This window comes from Aquila chrysaetos (genome assembly GCF_900496995.4).
Source record: "Aquila chrysaetos chrysaetos chromosome W unlocalized genomic scaffold, bAquChr1.4 W_unloc_2, whole genome shotgun sequence".
Classification (NCBI taxonomy): domain Eukaryota; kingdom Metazoa; phylum Chordata; class Aves; order Accipitriformes; family Accipitridae; genus Aquila; species Aquila chrysaetos.
Window position 1 is genome coordinate 5245842 of NW_024470322.1, and position 15709 is coordinate 5261550.

The following is a 15709-nucleotide window of genomic DNA, read 5'->3' on the forward strand; positions in this document are numbered from 1 at the left end:
AAAGAAAAAAAAAGAGGAGCAAAGCAACAAGAGGCGGATTTACTGGCAGCCGCTTTTGCAAGGAATTTACAAGTGAGATAAGGATTAGGAATGTTAAAAGAAAAAGGAATCAAGTGTGTTTGTGGCTGTGCTGAGAGAAGTGTTTGAAGTAAGCAGTGGGAGAGGACTGATAGGGACCGGAGGAGTCTCTCCCAGTAGAACCTCTGGTTATAGCTAAGCTGGGAAATGAGGAAATTGAATTTTTGGTAGACACTGGAGCCACCTATTCTGTTTTAAATACTTTAGAGGGGGAATTGAGCAATAAAAATGTAAATGTTATTGGTGCGACAGGGACCCGTGAAACAAGACACTTCTTTAAACCTTTAAAATTAAATTTGGGGAAACAATGGGTTACTCACCAGTTTTTATATTTGCCAAATTCTCCAAAAACTTTATTGGGTAGAGATTTACTTGAAAAGGTAGAAGCTGAAATCAGATTCAAGAATGGGGAAGTTGAAATTTTAATCCCAGACTCTAAATATGTTGAAGCCATAGCCTTGTTGTTACAGGATACAAATCCCAAAAGGGACAAGATGCCTCAAGAAATAAAAGATGCAGTGATTCCCATCGCTTGGGCAGGAGAAGTTCCAGGAAGGTCTAAGAGAGCAGAACCAGTAAGAATTGATCTAAAACCAGGATCGTCACCAGTAAGAATTAAACAATACCCTTTAAAATTAGAAGCGAGAACTGGCTTGGTACCAATAGTTCAAAAATTCTTGAAATGAAAGTTGCTAATAGAACGTGAGTCAAAATACAATACACCTATCTTACTGGTAAAGAAAGATAATGGAAAAGATTACTGTTTAGTCCAGGATCTTAGAGCAATAAATCAGATAGTACAAGATATACATCCAGCAGTTGCAAACCCATATACATTACTAACTACCCTCACCAGTGAACAAAGCTGGTTTATGTGGGAACATATTTAGCTAATGGTCACAAGAGCGTTCCAGATGCCTTTAGAAGACCTTGAACAGAATAAACAAGAAGACAAAAAAGAAGAAAGATGATAATAAAGCCAATTAGAAGAACACAGGTGCACATTCCACGATAAAGGGAACTTGGCACAAAGAACTTCAATTCGGCAGTTTATCTTGACCAATTAGACTGAGACAAGTTTCGCATGTTTTAGTTGGTATAACCAATTATGCCTTATGTTTATGCACGTGTACAGAGATGGTATAACCAATCATATTCTATGCTTGTGCGCGTGTACAATGACTTTGCAGAATATGTGATTATAAATATGTGTGTGTTTTAGCAATAAAGGGTCGTCTGTCATCTGCTTTCAACTTTACAGGTGTCCGTGTATTTCTACCTCCTGCAAATGGTGACCCCGACGTGGCCCTGAGAGCGCAGAAGACGCGGCAGGAGAAGCCCTGGTTGGAGGTACTGCTGTCGGCGGGACCGAAGCAGGGAAGCTGAGCCTAGGCTAAGAAGACACCTGAAAGGAAGGTGAGCAACCTGGGGCAGAACATGTCCTTGGAGGAAAGGGCAATAGTCAGACTCCTACTGCATATACTCTCTAAGAGAGGAATTAAATGTACTGAATCCTCCGTGAGAGGGTTATTGGAATGGTGCCGAGTTCAGGGCTCTCCTGTTGAAATGGCTACCGCATTTGAGCCTGATATTTGGGCAGAAATTGGAACAAAATTACGGAATGCGATCTCTAAAGGGGATCGACACGCTGAAGACCTGGTTATTACTTGGCGGTTGCTTTTTGACAATATACGATCCTTACGGGCAGAAAGAAAGGTGGCAGCAAAGGCAAATTCGATTTTGAATCCAAAACTATCGGTGTCAGTAAATGGCGATGAGGACAGACACGATACCAATGAGTCATCTTGTTCGCATTGTCCCTCTGTACTAGTCATAAAATGACATTACCGGATGGTTCAGTAAAAGATACACCGGAGCCAAAAAAGGCATCGCCACCTATTCTACCACCAAACTCTGAGAAAGAAATACGCCTGATTAAGCCATCTACGGGTTTATATCCACCTTTACCTGACAATAATGATAATTGGCCAGAACCTCCCCGAGACGATATTTCTTTAGAAAAAGAAAAACCGCCACCAAGTTACGATGTAGCTGCAGATTTGGGCTGTGACCTGAGAAGTTCCTGGAGAGAAATACATAAGAAAGCAGCAAGCGAGGGAGTGGTCGTTCCTCATGCTTATCCTGTTATAGTGAGGGCAAATGATACAAATGAATGGAACCCCTTTTCATGGGATTTGATAAAAGAAGTGCGCAAGTCAGTCCATAATTATGGGCTGACGGCTCCTTACACCGAAGCGCTACTCGACAATATTTTCGGAGCTCAACTTATGACTCCGTACGATTGCAATCAATTAGCCAGCATGCTATTAAAGCCAACTCAGAAAATGTTGTGGAGAGATAGATGGAGGGGACTGTGTGAAGAAGTTGCTATAAAAAATTTGGATAGACCCGATGATGACCCCATGAGGACAATAGGGATAGATCACCTTATTGGGACTGGCAAATTTACTCATCCAAGACTACAGGCAAAGTTTCCCATAGAAGCCTTGAGAACTGCTTCAGTAATGGCATTTAAAGCAATGATGACTCTGCCAGAAGAAGGTAAAAATGTTATGTCGTTCACGCAAGTTAAGCAGGGTCCCCAGGAATCGTACATGTCCTTCATTGACAGACTAAGAGATGCAATAACTAAACAAGTATCGAGTGTGGAGGCTCAGAATGCTTTGGCGCTAAAATTGGCAGTAGAGAATGCAAATGCTGACTGTAAAAAGGTTTTGATGGCGTTACCCAGAAACGCCAGCCTTGTCGATATGGTTGAGGCATGTAACAAGATTGGAACTACATCATTCCAAATGAATGCATTAGCAGAAGCATTTGCAGTTGCACTTAGAGGGGATAAAAAATGTTACAATTGTGGAAAGCCCGGCCATTTAAAAGCACAATGTCGGGCTAAAGGGAAACCGGGACAAAATCATTTGCAGTATCAACAACAAACTGTAACGCCAGTTCAGGTTTGTGCAAGATGCCAGAAGGGTGGCCATACGGCTCCTGTTTGCCGTTCTAAATATCATAAGAATAGCTCTCCACTACCACCTATGGCGGGAAACGGCCAGCAGAGCGCGCCGGTGAACCGCGCGACGACACAAATTGCACCAGCCACTCAGGCTGCTTGGCAAGCCTCTCCGCCCGGACAGCAGGCAGTGCCGGAGTGGACCTGGACACAGCAGTAGAAACAACGCTTTTTGATACAACCGTGCAGTGTATTCCAACAACTGCATGTGGACCATTAGGGTTTGGACTGAGTGCGTTGTTAGTAGGACGATCATCAACAACTAGGAAAGGATTGTTTGTTTTGCCAGGAGTAATTGACTCTGATTTCACAGGACAAATTCAAGTTATGGTATGGACACCTATGCCACCGGTTAACATTCCAGCTGGAAGCCAAATTGCACAACTTGTTCCTTTTCAAGCGCATGTTCCCAATGCTCTAAAACAACATAGGGGGACAGAGGGTTTTGGTTCCACGGGAGAAATGGAGATTTTCTGGGCTCTAGATATTGGACAAAGAAAGCCAACTTTGCAAATTCAGTTTTTACACCCTCAAGATCAACCTAAATTCTGGACCTGTCAGCTATTAGTTGATACAGGAGCAGATGTGACAATAATTTCAAGCAAAGACTGGCCATCAAGTTGGCCGCTGGTCAATCCAGCCCATGGACTTGTGGGGGTGGGTGGAACATCAACCACCATGCAAAGTGCAGTAACATTAAAATGCAAAAATCCCCATGGTTATGTGTGATGGATGCTACCATTCCACCCCTCGCCTCTGTGAATCACATTTTTAAGAACTATCATTAAAAAATCTACATTCATCACACAAAATCTTCACTCACATCAACAAAAAGAATTCCCACACCGAAATCAGAATAATATCATCACAAAACCGACAAAAGGTGGGCAATTTACACACAATCCACCCCTCGTCCCTTCACCACAATTACAACGATAAAATTCCCCACTCGTCATGCAGCTCTTAACTCTCTAGCTGCGTTCAGTCCATGTTTTGCCCGTAACCTCTCTCAGTTACTATCCTTATCTCGAATTCCTCACACTCCCCCCAGCATCTCCACCAAAAAGACTGTGATGGGTTGACCCTGGCTGGTTGCCAGGTGCCCACCAAAGCCGTTCTATCACTCCCCCTCCTCAGCTGGACAGGGGAGAGAAAATATAACAAAGAGCTTGTGGGTCGAGATAAGGACAGGAGAGATATCACTCATCACTTACCGTCACGGGCAAAACAGACTCAACTTGGGGAAATTAACTCACTTTATTACAAATCAACCAGAGTAGGGTAATGAGAAATAAAACCGAATCTCAGAACACCTTCCCTCCACCCCTCCCTTCTTCCCGGGCACAACTTCACTCCCGGCTTCTCTACCAACCCCCCCCAGCAGCACAGGGGGACGGGGATGGGGTTTACGGTCAGTTCATCACACGTTGTTTTCTGCCGCTTCACCCTCCTCAGGGGGAGGACTCATCACACTCTTCCCTGCTCCAACGTGGGGTCCCACCCACGGGAGACAGTCCTCCACGAACTTCTCCAACGTGGGCCCTTCCCACGGGCTGCAGTTCTTCACGAACTGCTCCAGCATGGGTCCTTTCCACGGTGTGCAGTCCTTCAGGAGCACACTGCTCCAGCGTGGGTCCCCCACGGGGTCACAAGTCCTGCCAGAAAACCTGCTCCGTGGGCTCCTCTCTCCACAGATCCGCAGGTCCTGCCAGGAACCTGCTCCAGCACAGGGTTCCCACGGGGTCACAGCCTCCTTCGGGACAACCCACCTGCTCCGGCGTGGGGTCCTCCACGGGCTACAGGTGGATATCTGCTCCACCGTGGACCTCCATGGACTGCAGGGGGACAGCCTGCCTCACCATGGTCTTCACCACGGGCCGCAGGGGAATCTCTGCTCCGGCGCCTGGAGCATCTCCTCCCCCTCCTTCTTCACTGACCTTGGTGTCCGCAGGGTTGTTTCTCTTACATGTTCTCACTCCTCTCTCCGGCTGCCGAATCTGCCTGTCCCAACTTTTTTTTCCTTCTTAAAAATGTTATCACAGAGGCGTTACCGCTATCGCTGATTGGCTCGGCCTTGGCCGGCGGCGGGTCCGTCTCAGAGCTGGTATTGGCTTTCTCTTGAACACAGGGGAAGCTTCTAGCAGCTTCTTACAGAAGCTACCCCTGTAACCCCCCCCCGCTACCAAAACCTTGCCAACAAAACCAATACATTATGTTTGCTCAGTGCGTCCCTACATTGCTCCTGTACCAGTTAACTTGTTGGGGCGGGATGTATTAGGGCATATGAGTTGTACCATTGTCAGCAATCCTAAGCATTTTGTGGAGCGGCCATTGAAGAGCGACCAACCCTTAAATTAAAATGGAAAACTGATGATCCGGTTTGGGTAGATCAGTGGCCGCTAACCCAGGAAAAGGTCGCTAAACTGCAGGAGCTGGTACAGGAGCAATTGGAAAAGGGACATATTAGACCAACAACGAGTCCCTGGAATACACCTGTGTTCATAATCCCAAAGAAAAGTGGAAAGTGGAGACTTTTACATGATTTAAGAAAAATAAATGAGGTTATGGAAGACATGGGAGCCCTTTAGCCTGGGTTGCCATCCCCGAGCATGATTCTGTGAGACTGGGACATTTTGATAATTGATTTAAAAGATTGTTTCTTTACCATTCCTTTGCATGAACAGGATGCGATGCGATTCGCCTTTTCGGTGCCATCTGTTAACAAAGCTGAACCAATGAAATGATATCATTGGACGGTATTGCCACAAGGTATGAAAAATTCCCCAACGATGTGTCAAATTTTTGTGGATTGGGCATTAACACCAGTACGAGAGAAATGGCCTCAGTATATAATATATCATTACATGGATGATATATTGCTTGCTGGAAGCCAATTAAATAAACCTGAACTGATCGATGAGTTAACAATTAAGCTAAAAGAAGTAGGGCTACAGATTGCACTGGAAAAGGTTCAATGTCAATCTCCCTGGAATTATTTGGGTTGGAAAATTACTCAAACAGCTATTTTCCCACAAAAACTGCAATTGAGAACAGAAATCAAGACATTAAATGATGTTCAAAAGTTGGTAGGAGACCTAAATTGGGTGAGAAACATTTGTGGCATTACAAATGAGGAAATGAGTCCATTATTAACATTGTTGACAGGAGAGGGCGATTTACATTCCCCTCGAACATTAACAGAGGAAGATGAATTAGCTTTACAGGGGATAACCAAAAAATTAGAAACAGCATAAGGAGATCGACGGGTGGGAGATGTTGAACTTCAATTAGACATAATAAATCATGACCAACATCCGTATGCTATTATATTGCAGTGGTTGGAAGCTGAAAAAGATCCTTTACGAATTTTAGAATGGGTGTTTGCGCCATTCCAGCCTAAAAAGACAATTATCACCAGATTGGAAATGTTTTCATTGTTAATAATCAAAGGAAGATCACGTATAATTGAAATAGCTGGTGAGGAACCAGGAAAATTGTTAATTCCCTTACAACAAGATTATTGTGAATGGGGTTTGCAGAATTCTGTAGCATTTCAAACTGCAATAGAGGGCTACACAGGGAAACTAAATATTCACTACCCGAGTCATCGAATGTTCACCTTTTGGAAAAACACAGGGCTAGAATCAATACCTAAACTTAGTCAGCACCCTGTTAAAGGACCTACAGCATTTACTGATGGAGGAGGCGAATCAGGAAAGGCCGGTGTAGTATGGAGAGAAGGCAACGAATGGAAGACTCACGTGGTTCATTGTGAAGGCTCGGTGCAAAAAGTAGAGTTGCAAGCTGTAACTGAAGCGTTTAAATTATGGTCGAATGTTTCCGTAAATATTATTTGCGATTCGCTTTATGTTGTTGGGGTAGTACAATGAATGGAAAGAGCTATTTTGAAACACTGTAAACAAGAGGATTTATACCAACAGTTTAGAAAATTGTGGTACCTGTTAAATGACAGGTTACACCCCTATTTTGTAAGTCATGTTCGAAGTCACACGAATCTGCCAGGAGAAATAGCACAAGGAAATGCAACAGTAGATCAGTTGGTAGCTCATGCATGGACGGGACCTTCGCCAGATAAGCTAGGACAAGCTAGAATCTCACATGGGTTTTTTCATCAATCAGCAAAGGTACTTGCAAAACAATTTGGAATAACCATTGGAGATGCAAAAGCCATTACACAGACATGTTCCGAGTGTCAACTTGTGGGAACAAATTCACCTGGAGCCGTAAATCCACGAGGTTTGCATTCTTTACAATTGTGGCAAATGGATGTAACACATGTACCTGAGTTTGGTAAATTGAAATATGTTCATGTGTCTGTGGATTGGTTTTCTGCAGCTGTATGGGCAACAGCGCAGACAGGAGAAACAAGTCGACACGTCCAGCGACACCTGCGTTCAGCTTTTGCAGCACACGGCATTCCACTTCAGATAAAAACTGACAATGGGCCATGCTACATCGCACAGCCAACTCAAAAGTTTTTTAGTCAATGGGGTATTGTACACACCACAGGTATACCACATTCCCCTACAGGCCAGGCAATTGTAGAACGCATGAATCAGACTTTGAAACGCCAACTGCAAAAACAAAAAGGGGGAGAGCAGATGGCTACTCCTCACGAACGATTGAACAAAGTTGTATATGTGTTGAATTACTTGAGATTGACATATGGCGAAAGTGTAACACCAATTGTAAAACATGTGCAAGGCATGGTAGGAGATTTGTTTGACATTAATAGCAATGTTCAAGTTAGGGTTAAAAATGTTGAGAAAAATGTATGGGAAGGACCATTTCAACTAATAACCTGGGGAAGAGGTTATGCTTGTGTTGTTACAGATCACGGAACAAGATGGGTACCAGCAAAGTGGGTAAAACCCTGGACAGGTGTTACATCCTTGGAAAAACACTGAACCTAAAAGGACTCCTCCTCGCTGTTATGGGTGATACACGTAAGGGAAGAATGGATGATCCAACAACCAAAAGAAGAATGTATGGGTAACCTTGGCGAACATAATGCATCAAGAAGCTATCTATTTTGCTTGTATATAGAAATGCTACAGCTTGGTGTAACTATATCTATTCCAGAATATCACGCTCTTTTTCTATTCCAGCTGCTTTACCTGTGGGGATGTTTTTAATTCGCGGGGATAGAGCGTGGGGGGGGGAATTCCATCGAAACTTAACGGGAGGCCATGTAGCCTCAGACGACTTATGTTACTAACACCCGATATCAATATGATTCACAGTAAAGGCTCACGATAACTGACACAGGGTTAAGTGGATAGCTAGCAAGTTTGGGAATTATGGGATGATTAAAAGATTTGCTTATGCATGGCTTAGTTATTCTAATTGTAGTATTAGCACTTGTAAAGATTGTACCATATATCATAAAAATAGTTGAACGTATGCAAAAGCATTTCATGTAACTTGGCTTGCACAAAAACAAAAAGGGGGAATTGTGGGAGATTTCATGGAAAATGGGGGACATTTCTTTGAGCCTGATTATTTAGAGTTAGCATAAGTAGGCTGCAGTTAGCATGAGTGGGCCGGAGTACGTGACAGCTACAGTATGAAAGGACTTTTGAACCACCAGAAAAACAATGGACATGAGGAACTTGGACAGTGGAGCAATTAATAAACAAGATAACAGAACTGCAGAGGCAAGAAGGAGCTGCAAGAGCTTTAATGCAATTAAGAAAGCTGTCATTTCAGCTTAGAGCATTTAGCTGCGGGATGGGGACTTAGGAGTTGGTTTGTATCTTTGTTAAAAATCGGGGTTTCTTCTATTCTTATGTATTTTATTAGGTATAATGTTGCTTTTACCGTGTTTAATTAATTGTGTTCATAGATCTTTGCAAAAGGCAATACAGCAGGTGTTAATTGTCAAAAAACAAAAAAGGGGAGTTGTGGGAACATTTAGCTAACGGTCACAAGAGCATTCCAGATGCCTTTAGAAGACCTTGAACAGAATAAACAAGAAGACAAAAAAGAAGAAAGATGATAATAAAGCCAATTAGAAGAACACAGGTGCGCATTCCACGATAAAGGGAACTTGGCACAAAGAACTTCAATTTGGCAGTTTATCTTGACCAATTAGACTGAGACAAGTTTCGCATGTTTTAGTTGGTATAACCAATTATGCCTTATGTTTATGCACGTGTACAGAGATGGTATAACCAATCATATTCTATGCTTGTGCGCGTGTACAATGACTTTGCAGAATATGTGATTATAAATATGTGTGTGTTTTAGCAATAAAGGGTCGTCTGTCATCTGCTTTCAACTTTACAGGTGTCCGTGTATTTCTACCTCCTGCAGGTTTACGGTTTTAGATCTGAAAGATGCCTTTTTCTGCATCCCTTTGGACTCTAAAAGTCAGGAGCTTTTTGCTTTTGAGTGGGAAAATCCTGAAACAGGGCAAAAGACACAATATACTTGGACAGCTCTACCACAAGGATTCAAGAATAGCCCAACTATTTTTGGAAATCAGCTGGCAAAGGAATTAGAGATTTGGAGAAAAGAAAATGGACAAGGAACTGTATTACAATATGTAGATGACATCTTAATTGCAACAGAAACTCGGGAAATTACGGTGTATGTACCACATATGGTAGCCACGGTTTTGGAACAAAAAGGGGGGTATTGGTTGTCCCCCAGCTGTATGCTGAAATACCAAGTGGTCCTAATAGAACAAGATGACATCAATCTCAAGACCACTTCAGTTGTAAATCCAGCAGTATTCCTCTCCACTGATCGAGTGGAGAGTTCACCAGAACATGATTGCTTACAAACTGTAGAGGAAATATATGCTAGCTGTCCGGATCTTAAAGACATTAAAATCCAGACTGGGAGTTATATACTGATGGCAGCAGTTTTGTTCGCGATGGGAAGAGACTGTCAGGATATGCTGTGACAACCTTAGATGGCATAGTAGAGGCACGAGCCTTATCTCCTAAAACATCAGCCCAAAAGGCAGAACTAATAGCCTTAACTTGAGCATTGGAACTGAGTGAAGGAAAAAGGTTAATATTTGAACAGATTCTAAGTATGCTTTTGGAGTTGTACGCGCCCATGGAGCCATCTGGAAAGAAAGAGGACTACTATCAGCACAAGGAACTGAAATCAAGCATGCTGCACAGATACAAGAACTATTAGAGAGTATTCAAAAACCGACGGCAGTAGCAATAATGCATTGCAAAGCCCACCAAACAGGAAAGACCCCACCAGAAATAGGTAATCAATTGGCAGATAAAGCTGCCAAAGAGGCTGCAGAAACAGGCATCATGGCATTATTACCAGAAAAAGAAATAACTTTACCTGAAACACCACCTAAATATGATAGTAAAGATGTTAAATTAATAAAAGCCTTACAGGCACAGGAACAAACAGATGGGTGGGCTGTTACACCCACAGGACAAATAGTGATCACACCCTCATTAATGAGAGAAATTGCTAAACGAGAACATAATAAAGTACATTGGGGAACTGAAAATTTAGTAAAACATCTTCGATAAATAGTTATAAGCCGAGCAATGACAGAAATTATCTGATCCATCACAGAAAAATGTGAAATTTGTTGAAAAAATAACCCAAATACCAGCAATAAATTGATTTTGGGGATTACAAAAGGAGGAAATTTCCCAGGAGACTACTGTCAAATTGATTTTACTGAATTACCTAGAAAAGGGGGATATAGATACATCCTTGTTCTAGTTGATACTTTTACTGGATGGCCAGAAGCTTTTCCCTGTCACACCAATAAAGCCAGAGAAGTAACTAAGATCTTGTTAAAAGAAATTATCCCGAGGTTCGGTGTTCCTTTAGGAATGTCCTCAGAGGACTACATTTTGTTGCTGAAGTTATAAAACAATTATGTAAAAACTTAGCCATAACGTGGGATCTCCATACTCCTTATAGGCCACAGTCAAGTGGAAAGGTAGAAAGAATGAACTATACACTTAAATTGCAGATTGGAAAAATATGTCAGGAAACATCAATGACTTGGATACAAGCGCTACCTTTAGTGCTGTTAAGAATCAGAATACAACCTCGTGGTAAAAACAGCTTGAGCCCTTATGAGTTACTTTATGGAAGGCCTTACCAGGCCCCACATATACCAGGAGCAATCCACATTAAAGGGGAAATGGACTTGAATAATTACTTAATGTCCTTGGGAAAGACTTTACAGGAATTGCAGAAGTACATGGCAACAAGCAGGCCCTTGGAACTGGATACACCAGCCCATTCATTTCAGCCTGGAGACTGGGTCTACATCAAGTCGTGGAATTCGGAGCCGCTGACTGAGAAGTGGAAGGGACCATTCCAGGTACTCCTGACTACTTATACAGCTGTCAAGGTCCAAGGGAACGGTCTGTGGATTCATTATTCCAGGATTAAGAGGGCTCCAACCTCATGAACAGTTGAACAAGAATCTCCCCTTAAACTGAAACTGAAAAAGTTATGACTGATTTTTATGTTTTGTTTCTAACAATTGTGGTAGCAATGAGTCAAGTGTGCCAGATGTCATCTTAGAATCAAAACTTCCATTTAATCTTAACACAGAATATAACTCAAATACTCTGCAAAAGTGACTGTTGGATTTGTACCCAAATGCCAACCTCTGGACAAAGCCAAGTCCTACCCTTAATAGGAGTGCCACTGCCAATAAATGTATCATTATTTAACAATCCACAATATGGTAAGGGACATCCAGGCAATGCATGGTGGCCAAGCCTCTCTGGAAAAAGACAAGAAGGAAAGTTACAAGTTACCATGATAAAAGATAATCTGAATTCCACTGTACGTTTATATGGGCCAGGTAATGACTCTCTGAGTACCCATACCCTTAAGTCTGGGGATGATGGGTGTGATGATTACACTGCTAGATGAAATGACAAAACTTTTGTAGGATGTTTCCCAGGATGTAACAGGACCAGATCATATTGGAGGCCCACACTAAGTCATATAGACACATCAAATCACTTTGGCCTCCAAGTCCCAGAAGGAAGTGGTTGGTATTGGTTATGCAGAACACATGCTCTAAAAGTACTACCTCCAATTGGCAAGGAGCATGCACATTAGGAGCTGTAGTCCCCAATATAACAATAATTGACAAATTTTACATGAACAGAGTGGATAGGTGAAAACTCTTCTCAAACGAACCAGGAGGGTTCATAATCCCCTTATAGATCGTCCCACAGGATTCCATAGTTTTGCCAGATGGTTTATCCCTTGAATTGGAGTTAGTGAATTGGAAAAGGCAATAGTAAATATATCAGCTGTAATAGAGGACATTGAAAACAGAACCACTGATGCCATACAGGCATTACAAATTGAAATATCTAGTTTGTCTCATGTAGTGATGCAAAATCGAATGACTCTTGACTTACTACTGGCTTCACAAGGAGGTGTTTGTACAATTGTTAGTACAAGCTGCTGTACATAGGTAGATCAAAGTGGCAGAATTTCTACCGATCTAGCAGAGATTTGGAAACAAAGATCTTACATCAGGTTACAAAGGACAATATGTCCTGGGGATTTGAGGAGTTATGGCACAAACTTACCTCATGGCTCCCTAATTGGACTTGGTTGAAAAATCTATTAATTATTGCAATAATTGTAATCTCTGTGTGTGGACACATATTTAGCTAACATCAGTCGCAAGAGCATTCCAGACTCCTTTAGAAGACCTTGAACAGAATAAACAAGAAGACAAAAAAAGAAAGATGCCAATTAGAAGAACACAGGTGCGCATTCCACGATAAAGGGAACTTGGCACAAAGAACCTCAATTCGGCAGTTTATCTTGACCAATTAGACTGAGACAAGTTTCGCATGTTTTTATTGGTATAACCAATTATGTCCTATGTTTGTGCGTGTGTACAGAGTTAGTATAACCAATTATATCTTATGTTTATGCGCGTGTACAGTGTTGATATAACCAATCATATTTTATGCTTGTGCGTGTGTACAGTGACTTTGCAGAATATGTGACTATAAGTATGTGTGTGTTTTAGCAATAAAGGGTCGTCTGTTGTCTGCTCTCAAGATTACAGGCATCCGTCTACTTCAATCTCCTCATGTGTGTGCATCTTAGCCTGTGTAATGATTCAATGATGTAGCTGTTGTAGTCGAATGTACATGAAAATTAAGTTTGGGTATTGAGGCTTTGGATTTGTACGTCCAAAGTCTCAATAAAAGGGGGGAGTTGATGCCTTGAACAAAAGCAGAAGAAGGAAAATTTTACTGTATCGCTGTACTAATGAACTTTTGCTTGCTTGAAAACTTCAAAATTTTGGTATGTACTAATTAGATAAGAAAAACCTTGAGCTTTGTCAATGGTATGCACTGCTGGAGGCGCCAACAGACAGGAGGCCTCGGGCCTGATGTGCCTTGGGCCCTGATGATAAGCTTTGAGTTCTGCTGAGTTTTTGTAATTAAAAACTTGCCAAGGCCAGTTAACTAGGAGAAAGAGATGACCCACACTGCACGTGACCAAAGGGTGGACACTCTGTAAATGATAATATGAATATGTATGACTGGAACAATATAAATTTTGCTTGCTGTAGGTAACGGTGTGCACGATAGGTGGAGCAATCCCCTGTGCACCCAGCTCTGCAATAAACAATGCCTGCTTTCTAAAACTCCAAAATCAAGTCTTAGAGAGTTTCTTTGACCGGCTTTTTCAGTAACAATACTGTCTGTCCACAGTGCAGATCTTTTATTGTCAGCAGGCTGTGACAGTCTCGTCGGAGGTGGGGGTCGAGAATCGTATGGGGGCTTAGGTTTTATTTCCCCATTCCCTTCCATCCTCTCATAATTAATCAACTCCAGTGTTACTTCTCCCCATGTCATCTCTGGGGGGCCTCCCCTTCTTCGGGGTCAGGGTGCTCTCAAGCTATCTTGTAATTGCACCGCATACGATTTCAAGGCATCGGGCAGTCCCCTTATAAGAGGATGCAACCTTTCAGGGTCTGCCACACATTGCATGGGGAAGGACTGTTGAGAACCAGGAATCGATCATGCATCAGCTGGAGACATGCAGCTTTTTGTATGGTCTCCAAAAGGTGACCTGCTGTAGGTGTTTTAATCAAGAAGGGTTCTCCCCTCTCCATAGGGTCCAATCCACCTGCCCAATATGCTACTCTTTGGGTCAGGGACCACGGCTCTCTATTGTCATCTGTAGTTAGGAAAACCCCCGGACCCCAATATCCCCTTGTCTCCTCCTCACTTATTAGGGTACGGTTGCCCCTGGTAAGGGATACTCTCCACACATACTCGGGTTCTGTTTCTCAGGGTCCCCGGGAATATTTTTCTGAATTTTAGCCAAATCAGTGGGCAATATGGGACGATGTGGGTGGTAACTTGTTGGGCTTCTCCTTGACCACCATCTACGGTCTCAGTCTTAATCAAAGGCCACATTGTGACTTCCCCCGTCCCAAGAGAAAACATTTCCCTTATCTGTCCCAGATCTTCAAAAGGGTGTAATTTTGATTCATTTTCCCCATTAGAGTGTGCATCCACATTTTCTACACCAATCTGGGAGTGAGTTTCATCTAATTGCTCCCTTAATACTCTTTCCCGCTCTAAAGCCTCCATCAAAGCAGTATGTAGTCTCTGGTTAGTCACTTGCACAGTGGTGAGTTGATCAGAGACACTTCTTGTCTCATTTTCTGAATGCTCCTGCAAAGCCTTCACTAAATCTTGAAGGGATTTTATCATCTTCCCTTCTGCTTGTTGGGCCACATGTTTTTTCCATTGTGCTGCCACCAGAATGGCTCCTAAAACCACACAAACCAATGTTATACCAAGGGGGAAGACCTGTGTACTGTAGTCCTCTAATCCCTCCAGGAGAGAAATAGTCTACAGTCGGATTTCCAAGGCGGGGCGTAATGGGCATCGTACCAAGGGGAAAGAGCTGGGCACTGTAGACCTTTAATCTCTCCAGGAGAGAAGTAGGGTCTATGGTCGGATCTCCCGGGGGGGCATAATGAACACACAATTACAGGGATCAGATGCTTCTAGTAGTCCCCTGAGGACTACCTCTACAGAGTATGAAAATAAAGAAAGGCTGAGCAGGCAGGAAGGGGAATTCCCTACATCTCTATGGGCTGTGTCAAGACACATAACATCAAACTAGGAAGAAAGCTCAGGTCAGGGATAAATATAGACCAGTTCACTCTAAGGGAGAGAGAGGGTGCGGGGTCTTTGGCAGTCCCAGGAGCTCTCTTCACTAAAGGCAAGGATAACCAGGACTGTCCTCAGATTAAACAGCCAAAGATACCCTGGAAGCAAAACCCTGACCTGGCAGCTGCAAGGAGTACCAAGGGGGTGGGTTCACAACTGGCTTCGGCTGGTCCAAGACTACACTGCCCTTGACAGCAATGGCCCTGTGCTTTCCATCTTCTCCTTCCCTGCCACTTCCCTTGTGTCAGGCTGTGGCTGTTATTCAGGTAGGCATGACATTGCATTTAACTGCTTTATCTTTCCTTTTCCTTTTGTAACAACGTCAAAATATAGCTGACTATTTAATCCTTGGAAGAATAAAGCAAGTGTATTCCCTCCCACTAAATGCTGCACAGCA

At 42.8% G+C, this 15709-nt stretch overlaps 1 long non-coding RNA gene across 1 annotated transcript; it reads left to right on the plus strand.

Moving 5' to 3' along the window:
* The first annotated feature begins 1345 nt into the window (after positions 1 to 1345).
* On the plus strand, positions 1346 to 8010 carry LOC121232968. Its single transcript, XR_005931774.1, has 3 exons — positions 1346 to 1494; positions 7466 to 7639; positions 7964 to 8010. It is a non-coding gene; the product is annotated as an uncharacterized LOC121232968 (long non-coding RNA).
* The last annotated feature ends 7699 nt before the right edge of the window (positions 8011 to 15709 follow it).